Source organism: Podarcis liolepis (genome assembly GCF_965112155.1).
Source record: "Podarcis liolepis genome assembly, chromosome: 8".
NCBI lineage: Eukaryota > Metazoa > Chordata > Lepidosauria > Squamata > Lacertidae > Podarcis > Podarcis liolepis.
In genome coordinates this window covers 52,564,771-52,581,095 of record NC_139560.1, presented here as the reverse complement: position 1 = coordinate 52,581,095, position 16,325 = coordinate 52,564,771, and positions in this window count along the sequence as shown.

Here is a 16,325-nt window from a genome sequence, read left to right as displayed (position 1 = left end):
CTGTGAGAACAGGATACTGTGGAAGAAGTTATTCATATATGCTACAATGGTGGCTAGGATCTTACTAGCCCAAAAATGGATGGATGACAAGATACCAACGGAGTAAGAATGGCAAGTTAAACTTATGGAATACACAGAAATGGCGAAACTTACAGGAAGACTTAGAGACAATGACAATAGGGACTTGAAAAAAGACTGGGAACCGTTTATGTTGTATCTACAGAAACATTGTAAAGAATGAACTCACTAGCAGGGTTTGAGTAAACACAACTAAGAAAACAAGTGTAAAGGTTAAGAAACAATAATATGCAAATTAATCAAGTGTAAGATGTAATTTGAAAGAAAATGATAAGAATTAAGAGTATTTAGCAAGATTATAAAAAAGAAGATTAAAAATTAAGCAGAAGTAGCACATATTTAAAGAACCAGGAGGGGAAGTTGAGGGAAGTCGCAAGGTAGAGGGAGTTCTATTTTCTTCTTTTTTATTTTTCTTTTATATGATAAATGTGTTGAATGTTAAATTGTAAAATCAAATAAAAATTTATATATATATATAAAAGAGAACAGGATACTGGATTAGATGAGCCATTGGCCCAATTCAGTGGGCTGTTCTAATGTTATGATCAAAAGGCCGCCTGTGTCACAACTTTCTACAGTCACATTCGAGATTCTTTCCCGATTTGACCCATATAATCCAAACTGTATTGTGCCACAAGGAGAGAGTAAATCTGAAATGGTTTTAGCAGAACAAATAGTTTCAGATGGCTCAGGGCATGTTTCTCATTCCTGATTGTGTCTGCTTTTTAGGCTGTTGCAAATAAAGATACATTAAGCATGAGGCAAAGGCCAGGCAGTCACCCCAATGAATGAAATGCTTAACTAAATTGCATAGAGAAATAAATTGTAGTATTACAGGATTGTTGGCCTGCTAAGAGTTGACTTGACCCTTGATCAAGCAATCCTGCAATCTTATGCACACTTTCCTGGGAGCAAGCCCACTCAAAAACAGGGGATTGTATGCAAGCATGCATAAGATTGCATTGTAAAGTACCCTTAAAAAGGTAAAGAGACCCCTGACCATTAGGTCTAGTCGTGGCCATCTCTGGGGTTGCGGCACTCATCTCACTTTATTGGCCGAGGGAGCCAGCATACAGCTTCCAGGTCATGTGGCCAGCTTGACTAAGCTGCTTCTGGAGAACCAGAGCAGTGCACGGAAATGTCGTTTACCTTCCTGCCGAAGCAGTGTCTATTTAACTACTTGCACTTTGACGTGCTTTTGAACTGCTAGGTTGGCAGGAGCAGGTACCGAGCAACAGGAGCTCACTCCGTCGCGGGGATTCGAACCGCTGACCTTCTGATCAACAAGTCCTAGGCTCTGTGGTTTAACCCACAGTGCCAACCGTGTCCCTTAAAGTACCCTTAGATTGCCCCTTTCTTAAATCAATGCAATGCAATCCCAGTTGCATGGATATTCCTAATTGGGGGCCAAAGCAAGTTTGAGTGCAAGATAAATAAATCCACAGGAAGCAGTTCCTTTTTGATTTTGGCTTGCAGACTGACTAATATATGTCCAGAGAAAAGCTGCTTTGGGGTTTTTTGGGTGTTGAGTTTGCTTTGAGGTTAGTCTTCCCTGTGGTGTGCTGGCATCTGCTCACCCACGATACCTGCTCAATTGTACATGCACAAATAAAAAGATTATTATAAAAACTCCACAAGTATCCAGTGCTCTCTTTTCTAAAAGAAATGAGCACTGTAAAGGCTGCACAGAATTTCCCACTGTGCAGAAAACAAAGAATAAGAAACAGTGTCATTTTCAGACAATAACAGTTTCCAAGTCTTAGGGTTGCCCATTTATTTGTGTTCTATCACTGTGGTGACTTAGAATTTTGTCTTGGCTTCTTGTTTGTCACATTCTGCTCTGTCATGCACTGAATATTATTTGCTCCTTAAAATCTCCCTCCTATTGTTTTCAGATATAATGCACCCATGTCCTTTGAATGAAAATTAAAGGTTTGAAAAAAATGCTACCTCTTTTCAGACTGAATGCTCTTTTCCAGTTAAGCTTACATACTGCAAACACATGTGTGACCTCATTCAGAAATGAAAAACCAGAGAAGTAATGCACAGGGATCGGGGATGTCTAAAGAATTACCATCATAAGGAGCAAGATTACCCTTTCATCCCTGCCATGAATTTGATTAGTTTGCCCTGTTGTAATTAGTTAGATGTGATCAATAGCCTTTTATTTATTGCCGTTCAGTGAGTTTCACTGTGAAAATTTCCTTTGCATGAAAGAGAATAAAGATTCAAAACATGAACAGCAATTCATGCTCTCTTTAGAGATCTTCAAAGGTAGAAGCAAGCCACCCACAGGGACTTTGAACTGAGGACTTTCACTTAGTTCTCACTACTAAAATGTTCATTTCCCCCCTCATTAAAAGTTAGCAACGATGAAGCAAATAGTTGCAGTTTGAGACCACAGTGATGCCTATACAGACCAATTCAATCCATTGAAACTGGAGGCTCTCATACGATTGGCAATGACTTTGTGGCAAAGCGTAGTATCCATAGGGAAGAATATCTGGTAAAAAGTAACTTTTCCCTGTCCTTTCCTTTGGAAACTTTACCAACTAATGGGAAGAGCTCAAGCTTTTCTCAAGACAGAAACAGGTTTTTTAAAATACAAAATGAAAGCATGAAGATTCTGGCTGTTGAATTAAGAGCCAGATGTCAAATGCTACTATTGCACTATGAAAGAGTAGACGGGGGGGGGGGGATCTGGGTAGATATTTATAAAACAAAGACCTGAGATCTAGATATCTCATTCCTACTTCATTCCCTTAATTTTTTTTCTAACCTATCAAAGTGAATATGACATTGAGAAGTTATAATAACTTTATGTTGCTCTGGCTTTGCCGGTAAATTGAAGATTGCAGAAGATTATTCGTCTGGAAGGGAAAAACTCCATCCTTGTGAAACAATGCTCCCAGCAAAGGCAATTTTTCAGCAGTGCTCATGTGGTTATCCTATTAGTTTCTTCTCTTCAATAATGTATTAAGTGTGTAAATAACTGCCAGCAGAATGGACCTGTGTTTCTTAAGTATTTTGAAGCCATATCCTCTAGCATCTCATTACCTTAGTAAATGGTTCAGAGGAATGTGGTACTTAAACTGTGCAGTGAAAAGGGGTCATTGCTGTCCCCAAGGCTTTTCTGAGCAAGGCACTAATGAAGGTGTTATAATCCTCGAGTAGAGCACCTGTTATCCTTTCACCTAAAGAAAAGAAGCTGTTTGTTTGGAAAGAGCAGTGGAGTTCAACTTTCCCACCACTTTAGCAAGCAGACAATAGCCGGGTAATGGGAAAACTCAAGGTGATTATAAGAATGCTGCTCAGGAAGGCAATATCTACAAAACTTTGCTTTGACATTCCAGAAATGAATAGCACTGATAACTGCAAGCTTATTTCCAAACCACAACAGATTAGCTGTTTTCACTTACTTCATCAAAGCCTGAAAATGGATCTGACTATAGCCTCTTTCATCCTGGTCTTGCCTCCAAAGTTGCTTGGCTCCCCATCCCCTGCTTCTGCAGGAAGGCAGTCCAGGCACGAAGATGACTGGGCTCGACTACATCCTTGTCTTTTAACCTGCATATGTCCATAACCTCATCTAATACAGGGTCATTATGCGTGGGGGGAAACTGCATGAGCTTGGAGCACAGCACAGCTTCCTGCATTTGGGTTATAGTTTAAGGGGTTTTGTTGAGGGTTCTGTTGCTGTTAGAATTTGTCTAATCCACTTTTGAAGCCATCCAAGTTTGTGGCCATCACTGTATTTTGTGTGAGCGAATTCCATATTTTAACTATGCACAACGTGCACCTAATCCACACACGAATCTGTGAGATGTGGGTCGTATCATTTTATAGAAGAATTTGTAAAGACTGAATTTCTTGAGCAGCTCTACTTATGAATCCCATCTTCACATTCCTTTCCTAGCACAGATAGTAGCCCAACCCTTTACGTCTTATTTTCTACAACCACTTGTAACACTTCCTTCCCCTAGGCTCTTTATTATTATGTCTAAAACCCAACTTTGCTTTCCTCATCAGTTCTGAACTTTTGCTCCCTTTCACCTCTTGTTCCCTTTTTCATCATCATCATAACTATATCTCACATCCAATCACTCTGCTACAGGATGTCTAATGCTCTCATTAGCAGAGCTGTGCTCAAAGCTTCTGCTTCCACTCACGGGTTCTTTCCTGTGTAGTGCTGAGTTTCTTCAGTGACTGAGTGTGCTCAGGACCTGTAAGAAAGAAGCTTAGCAATGATAGCTGTCTAATTTGGCTGCTTCTACCTTTAGTGTCTCCTTTAGTGCTTTGAGCTTCTGTACAGCTTCCTGCAATAATGTGAGTTTAAGTTCATGCTCTTTAGAGAATTAGTAAAAAAAGAAAAAAGAAAATAACAAATATATTTTTTGTTACGTATGTGTTAGAAGCAGTAAAGGTCATTTGGGGGGGAAAGCAAGGGTCTACATGCAATCTTGAACGTATTATGACAGTTGCAGTGAACTAATGAAATAACATGAGGGTAAAAATGTTTGCTTCCAAATATATCAAAAGATAGCCATCAATATGAGATACATGGTTGGATCCAGCTAAGTCCCTGTGTGAGTGGCATGACTTCAGCAAGCACAGCAGAACTCACTCCCTCTCTTCTCCCCCTGTAACCCCCTCAAATCTTCTCTGGAGGGTTGGGGAACTTTGAAAAAGGCATAGACCTTATATTGGCCATGATCTGTCATTAAATAAATTCATTCTGCATATCAGGATCCTCTTGCTCCTTTTCCTGAACAGGAGCAGTTGACTAGACTTTCACATCAGTAATCGTATGGACCACAGGTCTTGTGACCTTCCAGGTGTTACTGGACTCCAACCCACAGCATCTCTTACCATTGGCCATGCTGGCTGGGACAGATGGGAGTTATAGGCCAATAACTTCTGGAGCGTCATAGGCTCCTGATCCCTGGCCTAGACAGTTTTATAGGTGAGCTGCTGCTGTTGCTTGCCATGAGAGAAAGGGGGCAAGATGGAGAGGAGTCAGTGCAGAGCAAATGCACTGGCAGGAGTGCTGGGTTGGTTTGACTGGTGAATTTGCACTGTGCTGACCTCACCACTGCCTCCTCCCTCTCCTCCTTGTAAGCAGCAGCAATTTACTACTGGGAGGTCGGGTAAGTGTTTCTGCGCTACCATTACTGTTGAAGAAGAAGAAGAAGAAGAAGTTGTTTTCCTCTGACTGGTTTATGTTCTTATGGGCCCAAGACCTGTGTCCTTCACATTGAAAACCATCCTAGGCCAACCTGATCCTGCTTGTTCCGCCTTTGGTCAGCATACAACTCAGTCCCACTGAGCACACTTATGCTTACTTCTGTAAGACGCCCATTCTCATTTGCAATGGAGTTCTTATGATGCTGACCTCAGTGCATGCTCACTTAACAAATGTTAATTCTTGGCCCAGCAACCAATGAAACTTGTACAAACATGACCAAGTTGTCACCTTAGTGATCCAGGTGGGCTATTGCCTGCTAGCCAGGCTCCCAAAGTGCCCAGAATATAGACAAACCAAGATACCAAATACCTTCATGGAAGACATTTCTGTTGGTGAGGGAGAACTGCTGCACAGGCAACCAAATCCACTTCTAAGGGATTTTCATGGACTACTGATTTGATTGTGTGGTGTAATTCCCCTTTATAGACTAAGGCAACAACAGGCCTTAGTCTGAAGCCCTCAGGGTCAGGGTCAAGTGATATGTAATAACTGGCCACTTTGTAGGAGTTATGCTATGGCATTATTTCCTGAGCAAAAGCTCTTAGAGTCATCTCTATAAATAGAGAACAATAGGCTACTCTGTAATTGACAGAGCCTGGTCCTGTCAGAAAATAAAATGAAGTGAAATTGACAGGATTGTCATTTCACAGGTGGTTACATGGATTGGTTTCGATTTCCCCCTCTCAGTCTTAGTCTCTCCAGATGTCACTTTTTTCTGCATTATCCTTTTTGTCCATAATTTGCTATTCAGATTCTAAGTTAGTCTTTTAACAACCTGATCCATATGTCAATTAGGCCCAGAGTATTTGGATTTTCACTGACAATTCCATTGAAGTTGTCAGGGTAAATCAACTTAAACTGGTTTGTGGATCAGGATGTCAGGTACTGAGCTTTATCTTTAATTAAACTTTGTTGAATCATAATTGCTTTTTAATTCAGGTATGTAGCCGTGTTGGTCTGATGCAGTCCAAAAAAAAAAAAAAAAAATGTCCAGTAGCACCTTAGAGACCAACTAAGTTTGTTCTGGGTATAAGCTTTCATGCTTATACCCAGAACAAACTTAGTTGGTCTCTAAGGTGCTACTGGACATTTTTATTTATTTATTTTAGTTATTTCAATTGCCTTTTAAAATATCTTTTTCCTGTTACCACCGGGGGGATAATGGGTTCATTCTGCCTCTACTCGCCACATTTTCCCCTATTAATTCCCTTTTATGTCTTGGTCTAAGTCCAGAGTAGGCTGATGGGAATTGTAGTCCTACAACAAATGGAGGAACCATGTTGACTGTCACTGCTTTAAACCACTTTTACACTTCTAGTGGCTTAGCAACATGAATCTCATAAGAGCAAAAGTAGTGGTGCCTCAATACATATATTTTTTTTGTCTTTTAAAAAATGTAGAAGCTAGAGAAGGCAAATTTTTTTAAAAAAAGATGGGGAAGTACCCTGGAAAGAATGTCCACATATTTTTAATACAGTGGTACCTCAGGTTAAGTACTTAATTCGTTCTGGAGGTCCATTCTTAACCTGAAACTGTTTTTAACCTGAGGTGTCACTTTAGCTAATGGGGCCTCCCGCTGCCGCGGCATCGCCAGAACACGATTTCTGTTCTCATCCTGAAGCAAAGTTCTTAACCTGAGGTACTACAGTATTTCTGGTTTAGCGGAGTCTGTAACCTGAAGCATCTGTAACCTGAAGCATCTGTAACCCAAGGCACCACTGTACCTTAATACCTTGAACATTACTCAAACATGTATTTGAATGTGTTGCAAGCTATTGTTAATTTAGTGACTGTGGGATTTTTTTTCCAAAGCATGTGGAAGATGCTGAAAATTGAATTGTACACATTTTGTCATTTTCTGCATTGGCAGCTGCTTGTGGGGGTAACCTCACTGCACACATGGAGAGGTCTGAAGTAAATGTTTGTCAAATTAGAAGAGTGGGTTCCTGTAAAAGATCACCTGTAAGCTAATTTGATATTTACTTGTAAGGAGGGGTTTAACTTTAAAAACATGAATAAACCCCAACAACAACCAAATATAATTCTGCAAACAAACAAGCTTGGAGATCCCTTGACCATTTTAACCCATCACCAGGGGCATTCATGCAGTCTGTCCTTTCCTGATATTTATTTCAGAAATCCCTGTTGTTAGGTCCTCATTAAGGTGACTTGCTTGTAAACATCAGGGGATAGCTAAAGAATTGTAATGTAGGATTCTCAGTGTCTTGAGCTGAAGGCTCAGGCATGAAAATATGTTTCTATGAAGACCCACTGCATGAACTGGACTCCCCTCCCCCTGCTCCTGCCAATTGCATTAAGTGCCGTGTATTTATATTCCTGAAGCCTCTTGCTAGTTGTTGGCAGCTCAGATTGACAGCAGAACAACTTTAAATACACTTCCAATGAAGCACACACCTGCTCATTAAAAATAATGCTGGAGAGAACTCTGAGCGTTTTGGCAACACAGGCAGTTACTGTTAATGACTCAGGTTGCTTGACAGACATACAAGGATGCTAATGACCCCTATTGCACATGTATTTGAATGCTTGATAAGTTAGTGCACCCTTAAACAGCTTCTCCTCCGTCTCCAGCTTTCCCCTCTTTCAAATGTGAAAAAGGACAAGCAGCTGCTATAGAGAACTGGATACACCTGCTACCTCTTTAAGAGAGTAATATATGAATTGGCCTCTAAACTCAGCACTCAGTGTGCGTGCGATGGTTGGGTCATTTGAAAAGTGTCCTCACAACTTTACTCCAGTTCAGGTATTGCATGAATTGCATTCCCTGAGCTGGGTATTTACCTAGGGCTTTTTTTTAGGGGGGGAGGGGATATGTTATTTTTAAATTATTCTCCCCCCCAAAAAATATATATATATATATTGTTCAAATCAGGAACAAGAGATGTAGCTTTCTATTCTGTTGTCACTCACCAGAGCAATGAACAATAAGAAATGGAGTTGCTGTTAGCCCTGAAGGGTCCAAAACTGATCAGTAACATTAATTGATGAAAGCTAGGAACTTAGTCAGGTGCCTTGGAAAAGGAGGGTCAAGCACGTGAGAATGCTGCTGATAGGAAAGGCAGTGAAAAACCGAGTCTTCCCAATCTGTTCATGAAAAATCTGAAAAAAAGAGCTGAAAAGGTGGGCTGATTTTTACCACCACTATTTATAGCCCTGCATTGTTATCACTGGATGTCTCACTGTTCAGCACAGTAATAAGGCCACAAGCAGACCGGGCAATAATATAATATACCACATGAATTAAAATAGGGAAAAATCCTGATGTAGGTAAAGTACACACATCTTTGAATCTGCTTACAGGTACTTGTGGTACCTGTAGTATACTGTAATCTGTGCATTTTTTCTTAATAAAAATTAAAAAAAAAAGAATCTGCTTATTAATAAACATATACTTCTTAAACACATGTACATATCAAAATAATCAACAGTATTTCTTAAACATGTCATGTTGCGAAACCTTAGGTACTAAAATTTGAAAAATAGAGCTTTTAATTAAGTTTCAAATCTTACCCAGCTCTGTCAAAAAGATATTACAGCTAGCAAGTACACATGGCAGAAATGTATTTTTATTGATTATAATGACCATACTTTTATACAGTTCTGAAGGCATATTTCAGGTAAAAATAACTCAACCATCTCATTAATTTAATTATCTCTAAACATTCCCAAGAGATTAAAATATACGAAGGAGGCTTACTTAAAAACTGAAAGTTATTTTCATCTTGCTCCTAATTATTATCTTTAGACGTTTCTATGAGATTATATATAAGCAAGGACACACGTACATTTCTTCCAGATAATGTAGGTTTTAAATTATGAATTAGTTTCTGATAAATCTTAACTCAAGGTTTTACTGCAACCTTATTGGGATGACATACATATATGCAGTTTATTGTGTCCATATGTCCTTTATCACAAAATTTATTGACCATTATTTATTGGCTATTAAGTCATAAGTAAAACTTTAAGTATACCTTTGACCTTGAATGATTGATCTCCTAAGAAACTTCTGAACTTGAATATTTAAAATGTATCCAAGTTTTATCTCCACATCTTTTCACTGTGTAGAAAAAAATCTAGACCATCAATTAGGGGGGGAAGCCTATGACTGGATCCACCGGAATGAGCAGTTTATGATGCAGTGAATCCCTAGCTCAGCTGGGCTCAGCCAGCATTCAGACCCAAATTTCAGTTGAACCAAAGATTTGCCAGTGTAATTTGCTCATTCTATCTCAGCCAGCCGAACCAAGGCTTATGTAAGTCCCTAAAATGGAGTTTTCTAGAGCAGGGTGGAGTGGAACTAGAAAAAGGGGTATTTAGGCTGAATCCTAGACAGTCACATGACCTGGCAATCCAGCATAGAACACTATTTTAAAGGCTTGTTTTCCCTCTCCCAGGCTCAGGCATCCCTATAGTATGTCTTGAGTAGCACCCCCCCAACACACATCTGGATGTTCTGAGATAGGAATGCCAGGTGCACTGGGTTACCATAGCAACACCAGCGAGCTTGAGTGATGTCTTACATTGGTTCAAGACTGCAGAGATGGGTATAATCGTATCTAGGGCATTGCTTTCATCAAGTCCTGTTGCAAATCCTGATGCTGTCCTGTTTGTGTGTCAGGGTTTGACTCTGAATCTGTGAGAGTCAATGGAAGAGGCTGCCTAGAGCATGGTTTGAAGCACAGAAAGGCAGCATACAAATAAAATTATATATGTATTGCTACATGCCACCCCAGAACACGGGTGGCGCTGTGGGTTAAACCACAGAGCCTAGGACTTGCCGATCAGAAGGTCGGCAGTTCGAATCCCCATGATGGGGTGAGCTTCCGTTGCTCGGTCCCAGCTCCTGCCAACCTAGCAGTTTGAAAGCACGTCAAAGTGCAAGTAGATAAATAGGTACCACTCTGGCGGAAAGGTAAACGGCGTTTCCGTGCGCTGCTCTGGTTTGCCAGAAGTGGCTTAGTCATGCTGGCCACATGACCCGGAAGCTGGACACCGGCTCCCTCGGCCAATAAAGTGAGGTGAGTGCCGCAACCCGAGAGTCGGTCACGACTGGACCTAACGGTCCCTTTACCTTTACTACATGCCACCCCAATCTCTGAAAAGTGTGAGAATCTAGGGGTCCATCTTATGCAGGCTTCATGTTTCCTTTGGAATGAGGCACAGTGGAGAGGGTGGTGTCTTTATGATATATGGTTTATTTACACATATATAAAACCTGAACCTACAATGGAGGGATTCACAGCATTAACACCCGAAAGGAATCTTGTTTCTCCCATAGTCTTGGATAAAAGCAGAAATCAAATTTTGTGCGCTCTCTCTCTCTTTCTGCTTGGCATCTAGCTCGTATCACTGCAACTCTCTCTCATTTCTGGCTTTGTTTTACAGAAAGTGAGTTGAGGGAGGGGCTTCACCCATTTGCCACATCACACAGTGCTCCTTCCTTTGTTCTCCTTAATGGCCCATCTCTCATTCAAAGCCACTTCCGGCTTGCCCAGGAGGTGGGGTTGCGGGCTTCACGCCCACCCCACGTGAGCGGGGGCTGGTCGCAGCCCCCGCGAGAGCAGGAAAATCCCGGCCGGGCCTGCCCCCCCAGCCAGACAATCAGCTGGCTGGGGGGCGTGGCCTGTCCTATTTAGGGCCGGAGGAGAGGGGGCTCGCCTTCTTTTCGCCGGCTAGCCCTCACGTTTTCCCACCCTCCCTCCCTTTAAGTGGGCTTTAGGTAGGTCTTTGACTTTGCTATGGACTTCGGTCTGTCGCCGCAAGGGGCATGGTAGGAATTTTTCCCAATTGGCATTTTCTAGCCTTTTGGTTTTTCGCCTACCTCGTAGCAACTCGTCACAACTTCTCGGCATTGGCAGTAGGCATTGGTAAGAAGGGGTTAAGAGGATGTGCGGGGGGGGGGGAGGAATGCCATCACCTCCCCCCAGTGAGCGAAGGGTGGTCCGTTAAAGGACTCCGGGGGGGCGTGGCCCTGTCCGAAGCCTATGGAGGTGAGGGCCAAAGGCACGCCCCAGAGCGGTGACCCGGGGGAGCTCCTAGTCGACGTGCCTCGGCGGGAGACTCCCCCGATATAGTGTTAACCCTTCCCCGTGTCTCCAGCAAATGGGCTGGAGCTGGATAGTCGTTAGGACCAATGCCTAAGCCAATGCCTCTCATTCCTGAATTCAATAAAGTTGTGGCCTAATTCGCCCAATTAACCTTAAATTATGGTGTCTCATGTCTTTATTTATCCTGGTGGGGGGCGGGAACTCGCCACGCAATCACCTCATCAGGAAGCTAGCCTGGTTTATAATTTAACACATACTAGATTCAGGTATTAGAAGGGTCTTTGCATACAGCCTACTTCCCCTACACACACACCCCAAACTCATAACAATAGTATGCAAGTCTCTATCCCATGCAAGCCTTATTGTGTATGAGCTGGTTCTCAGTCACAGCTCTTAATTTTAAAGCACAACGCAACAGAATGTAGAAAGGTATTTTCTGTTGTTCCAAATGTATTGTTTATCTGAATGAAAGGAGCTGCCCTATTTTCTGTCTTCCAGAGAAGTCTTTTTTTCCACCCTTGTCAGTTCCTCCGCCTCTTGCATGATTAAGCTTAGATCTGGGAAGACAGATTCCCACTGCCTTTGTATGTCAGCTCTTTCTACTTCCTCACTGTTCTTAATATTTCACCCTGCTTTTGGAAGTCAAAGACAATTATAATGATTCTGCCATCCTGCACAGTTTGACTCCTCCTCCTGCAGCTTTGCTCTACAGAGGAGAATCTTCTTTTGTACCACATTCAGATGCAAAGTATAATAAGAATAATAGTTCGGAAGTGCAGGCTCCAAATGTTTAGCTTTAGGAAGTTGGTTTTGGTTTTTTTTAAAATGCAGGAATTCTAAAACATTAGCAATATTTATAAGGAAGCAAGTCCTTAAAAACAACTGCAACATTTCACATTTTTAGTTTGCATTGAACGCCAGATAGCAATATTAAATAATAATTTTCTGAGTGCAACATGTATGTTTATATTTTTAGTTTTCATTTTGTTCTTTTTATTAGAAACAAAGTATCATTTTTGTTATTCCTTCTACTTAATCTCAAGTTTTCATATTAATACTCCAAATATATGGCAACACAATGCATTTTTCCTTTTAGTCCATTGTCAGTTTGCAAAGAACATCATGGTAAGAGGTATCACTGGCTTGCCCCCCCCCCAGACATTGTGTAACAGATTCTATCCTTAAAGCTTTTCCAAACGGTGCAATACAGATTTTTCACTCTAGCACAGGGGTCTGCAACCTTTAAGACAAAAAGAGCCACTTGGACCCATTTCTGAAGAAAAAAAAACTGGGAGCTGCAAAACTCGTCATTATAAAAATAACTTTTTTGTCACTTTTTTATTATTTCTTTGTTTGACCCCTCAGAATTACTCCTCCTCATAGAAATAAACGTTAAATTAACAAGTTAACTTTTTGTGTTTGTGTGTTCTTCACTCCCCTTCAAAACAGTGACCAGCATACATGCCCCCTTTCAATGCAGTGACCAGCGTACATGCCCCTTACAATGTAGCGGGCGGACGAGCGGGCGGGAAGGTGACGTCGGTACGGTGCGTGACTAACGCACGCACCACCCCCATGCGACGTCACAGCCAGCACAGCGCCCGCCACAGTGGGGAGTGTCGGGGCGCACAATGCACCTCCTCCCCTCACTAGTATCCACCCCGGAGCCACAGCAAAGGTGTAAAAGAGCCACATGCGGCTCTGGAGCCGCGGGTTGCAGACCCCTGCTCTAGCATAACAAAGCTACTCCATCCCCCACATCCAACTATGACTTTTTGCAGTAAGGGAAGTGATGAGGAAAGTACAGTATGGTATAACAATTGCTTCAGGCAACATGTAACTTCTTGTACTGCTCCCCCTAGCAGCCAGCCCAGTGGTCACCAAGCCGCAGAAGGTTCTTTTGGATCTCAGTGAATGGAAGGGCAGGCAAGCTATTAAGTGGAAGAAGGGATGCTTTTATTAATTGGTAAATGTTAGCAAAGAAACAGATTACAGAACATAATTTGATAATTAATATAATATATAAAGCTAATAATATAGAATATAACACTAAATAACATACCGTATATAATCAATAGAATAACAGCTAAGATATACTCAGTAGAGCAACAGCTAAAATAAGCAAAGTAGCTTTAATTTATGGAAGAAAGCTCTGCAATTTGCCCCTTTGGTTTTTGAAGAACAGCTGGCCGACACAGCTCTCTGATTCGGCCCAACACACCCCACTGCTGCTGGGGATCTCTGAAGCAGCATGTTGGCTACCCAACAGGATGGTTTCCTAATCAAGTCCAAAACACTGGCATCTTCCCTGAATGGTTCAAAGATGAGATCTCCGAGTCTTATCAGGCTGCTGGCCCTTGCACAATCTGTATCAAGGACCTCATGCCAAGCCAGCAACGGATGTTTCATGATGTAATTCCGTTCCCATCCTTGGATGTGAGAGTGGGCACGTGTGGAGACAGCCTTCCGTCTGCATTCCTTCCTTAGCTGTTGTCAGCTCAAAACGAGGTTACTTCCCCCTGATTTTCACAAAATGGCATACAGCTGCATTGAAAGGCAGGAGACCAGAAAACTGCTTATTCTCTGGCAATACACTTCCCTGCGAACAAACAAAAATGAATGGTCAGAGGATGCAATCTAACCTCCCCACAAAGTTTCTGCAAACAAATCAGGATGAATGCTCAATAAAGTGGTTTGTAAGTCTGAGCTTGCTATGACTTTTGAACTGGCAGATCTTGCCAGTTGGGATTGCACTTTCCAACAAGGTTCAAATTGAAATGCTAATGTTGCAGACTCATGTAATAGCCCTGTTTTTTGCATAATGAAAGGGTTGTCCCCCCATCATCTGGAGTGCATTGGGGGCTTCGCTCTTTTGTGCTCATGTTTACCTATCTCTCCCACCATATCCCAACACAGAAAATTAATTAATGTATGAACTGTGAAATAATAAACAGCTCAACCCTCAATACAAATGTTTAATGTAAGATGTTTTTCTTAAAGCATCTTCAAAAACCAGAGTCCACTTACTTTACATAGTTATCATTCTGGGTTCCACATCTTGCGGATGACACTGTGACCTTATACAGTCTGCATTTACTTATTCCGCAACGCACTGAAAACTGCTGCTTATATTTCTCTATACCAGTTTTAATTCAGTCTATCAGGACAGCTTCTCAGTTCCTGTTGTCTTTGAGTGCCACAACTGCTTTCACCTCCCCCATTAGTTTACGTCAGGGGTGGGGAACAAGATCTGGGGACTGTGTCAGATCCCTATGTCCCCTACCCCCATGGGCCCTATTTACAAGTGGCTGGGGTGCCCACCTGCCAATCATCTGATTTCAGGAAAACATCTGATGATGCTGTGCTTTGAAGCCCCAATAATCAGCTGATGGTTGAGACTTCAAAGTGTCATGGGTGGTGCTTTGAAGTGCCAAAGGCCAGCTAGTTTTCAGGATGTGAAAGCACAGTGTAGTGCTCTTTTCAAGGCTGTTGCAACTCATACAGCTGTCAAAAATCACCGCCCAACTCCTGTAACACCATTAAGTCAGGGATCTATAACTGCCTCCTTGCACCATTGCACAAGAGTGATTTTCAGCAAGTGGTGAGCTACTGAAGTTGCAATTGTTATGCAACTGATGCTCTAATGTTGAGTTGGTTGCAAGGACAGCAAAGGTTAAGAAGAAAGGATTGGATTATCTGATTGAGCCAGTGCTGGGAGACTAGACCTAATCCACTGCTGTTGTTGTTTAACTCCTGATTGCTGCTGCTTTGTACTGGACAGCAGGGTAAAAGTTTAACATATATGTGGAATATCTATCATCTATCATCTATCTATCTATCTATCATCTATCTATCTATCTATCTATCTATCTATCTATCTATCTATCTACCTATCTATCTATCATCTATCATCTATCTAATCTATCTATATCTATCATCTATCTATCATCTATCTATCTATCTATCTATCTATCTATCTATCTATCTATCTATCTATCTCATCTATCATCTATCATCTCTCTATCTAACTTTAAAAGAGAGTTTCAAGCTATGAAGCAGGGGTAGGGAACCTCAGTCTAAGAGGCCATATGTCTTCCTACAAACTTCTCCATCTGACTCCCGGGACTTTGCCCAAGCCGCACACAGCTCTCCCAAGCCTCACCGACTCTGCTACATGCCTTTCTCAAGCATTTTGGCCTGGCTAGAATCTGGTCAAGCCTCTTGTTTGCCTGGATGTAAATCTGTGCATTTTTGTGTAAATATTTTGCATGTCTGGCGAGGGAGCCAGCTATACACAAGTAAGATTCACGTGCATTGTCTGGCCCATTTTGGGGCTGTGACCACTCCCTGCCATTAGGATGTTACCTGTGAAAGAATATGGCTTTGGGGCTGAAAAACATCCTCTGACCCCACTATAAAAAGCACAAAGGAGAATAGAAAAGCATTAAGGAAAGCTTATGCCACAGAATGCCGTAGCTGTTGGTTTTCTACACTGTAAAAGACAATGACTGTAGCAGAAGGTTTTGCATTGCCTTTAAATTATTTGGGGTATATGTTCTTTCTTTCTTTGTGGGCTCTACAGAGAATGAGATGGAGGTGTGTTGGTAATGGAACCCTTAAAACTGATGTTGTCTTGAACAGATGGATCCTATAAAAATTCACTTAGTCAAACAGAAATGGACAAGGCACTGAAAGGAACCTCTTAGCAGAAGGTCATTTAGATTGTGAAACAGTCTGGGAGCTTTTAGAACATTTTGCGGGATTAATGGGGCAGTGAATCTTGCTCATTTCCCCCCAGTAATATTTCTCCTCCTCGCTCTCATCTTCCTTTCAAGACTATAGCTACCTCCCCCCCCCCCCCAGTGTGTTGTCAGTTAAATCAAATCAAACTCTTTCTCTCTAGGACATCAACACAAGTGAAATTCCATGCT